This window comes from Anomaloglossus baeobatrachus, chromosome 4 (assembly GCF_048569485.1).
Source record: "Anomaloglossus baeobatrachus isolate aAnoBae1 chromosome 4, aAnoBae1.hap1, whole genome shotgun sequence".
Lineage (NCBI taxonomy): Eukaryota > Metazoa > Chordata > Amphibia > Anura > Aromobatidae > Anomaloglossus > Anomaloglossus baeobatrachus.
Genome location: NC_134356.1, coordinates 648,325,322 through 648,327,821, shown reverse-complemented (window position 1 = coordinate 648,327,821; position 2,500 = coordinate 648,325,322).

Sequence of the window (2,500 nt, the reverse complement as noted above, 5' to 3'; positions counted from 1 at the left end):
CGTAAAAAAAAAAAAAAAAAAAAAAGAGTGTTGCTTTGATTACATTTTTTTTTCCTTTCAACGGTTTAAACTTGACTCATTTGAACAATAGTTAGGAGCTAGTGGCTTATTCTGATGGTTATGAGGTTTTCCCTCAGATAGGGTACAGTTCACTCCTTTTCTTTGACTAGGGAGCTTGAGAACTTTGCCATTCAGTTGTTAAATTCTACAGATTAGAATGGAAATTGGAGGCCAAAGGACAGGCCATACGAGTTGTTGAGTTCCTCGACATTTTGAAGTAAAAAAGGATAGTTGAGAATAGTTTGAGCTATGAAACCTATAAATGTGTTGTGCTAGAGTTAGAAATGAAGTGCCAAGACCCTAACGTTTTACAATTTTGGCTGCAAAGTGCAAATTTTACCTGAATGCTTTTTTATGCAAACAACTGTGTCTGCCTTTGAATGTCAGAGATAGTACAGAAAAAGCAGCATTCCCATACCGGGAGTCGAACCTGGGCCGCCTGGGTGAAAACCAGGAATCCTAACCGCTAGACCATATGGGAAGAGTTGTTCTCTCAAGACGTTCTCAATGTGAAAAAAGAAGAACTTAATTGCTTTGAGTAAGTAAGTTTGGCACATCCTTGCTAGAAGCTTGTCTCGTCGTTAGCGCAGTAGGTAGCGCGTCAGTCTCATAATCTGAAGGTCGTGAGTTCGATCCTCACACGGGGCACTATGCTTTAGATATTTTGTCTCCATCTTGACTAGACAGCCAGAACTGTATCCACTCAGTACCAAAAAACGTCAGATATAAAGGAAGGGGGTTTTGGATCCTTTGAAACCAAATAGTTAAAAGTCAAAAGTAAAAATGATTTGTGATATGAATTCAAATGGAGTATTGAGCAAAAGAATGGAATGAATGTCCAAAATCTATTGTGGTCAGCATTTTTTGCTGCAAAGAGCAAATCCAAGCTAGACTGACTGTATGCATGGCTTGTGTCGACCTTTCAATGCGTGAATTATTACAGAAAAAGTGGCAATCCCATAGCAGGAATCGAACCAGTAAACTAAGAATACTGGTTGCTTGGTCAAATGGGATAACCCGAAGGGTCACAGAAAAAATGAGAGGCGTTATAATAAAAAAAAAAAAAAAAAAAAAAAAAAAAAAAAAAAAAAAAAAAAAGAGCGTTGCTTTGATTAAATTTTTTTTTCCTTTCAACAGTTTAAACTTGACTCATTTGAACAGTAGTTAGGAGCTAGTGGCTTATTCTGATGGTTATGAGGTTTTCCCTCAGATAGGGTACAGTTCACTCCTTTTCTTTGACTAGGGAGCTTGAGAACTTTGCCATTCAGTTGTTAAATTCTACAGATTAGAATGGAAATTGGAGGCCAAAGGACAGGCCATACGAGTTGTTGAGTTCCTCGACATTTTGAAGTAAAAAAGGATAGTTGAGAATAGTTTGAGCTATGAAACCTATAAATGTGTTGTGCTAGAGTTAGAAATGAAGTGCCAAGACCCTAACGTTTTGCAATTTTGGCTGCAAAGTGCAAATTTTACCTGAATGCTTTTTTATGCAAACAACAGTGTCTGCCTTTGAATGTCAGAGATAGTACAGAAAAAGCAGCATTCCCATACTGGGAGTCGAACCCGGGACGCCTGGGTGAAAACCAGGAATCCTAACCGCTAGACCATATGGGAAGAGTTGTTCTCTCAAGACGTTCTCAATGTGAAAAAAGAAGAACTTAATTGCTTTGAGTAAGTAAGTTTGGCACATCCTTGCTAGAAGCTTGTCTCGTCGTTAGCGCAGTAGGTAGCGCGTCAGTCTCATAATCTGAAGGTCGTGAGTTCGATCCTCACACGGGGCACTATGCTTTAGATATTTTGTCTCCATCTTGACTAGACAGCCAGAACTGTATCCACTCAGTACCAAAAAACGTCAGATATAAAGGAAGGGGGTTTTGGATCCTTTGAAACCAAATAGTTAAAAGTCAAAAGTAAAAATGATTTGTGATATGAATTCAAATGGAGTATTGAGCAAAAGAATGGAATGAATGTCCAAAATCTATTGTGGTCAGCATTTTTTGCTGCAAAGAGCAAATCCAAGCTAGACTGACTGTATGCATGGCTTGTGTCGACCTTTCAATGCGTGAATTATTACAGAAAAAGTGGCAATCCCATAGCAGGAATCGAACCAGTAAACTAAGAATACTGGTTGCTTGGTCAAATGGGATAACCCAAAGGGTCACAGAAAAAATTAGAGGCGTAAAAAAAAAAAAAAAAAAAAAAGAGTGTTGCTTTGATTAAATTTTTTTTTCCTTTCAACAGTTTAAACTTGACTCATTTGAACAGTAGTTAGGAGCTAGTGGCTTATTCTGATGGTTATGAGGTTTTCCCTCAGATAGGGTACAGTTCACTCCTTTTCTTTGACTAGGGAGCTTGAGAACTTTGCCATTCAGTTGTTAAATTCTACAGATTAGAATGGAAATTGGAGGCCAAAGGACAGGCCATACGAGTTGTTGAGTTC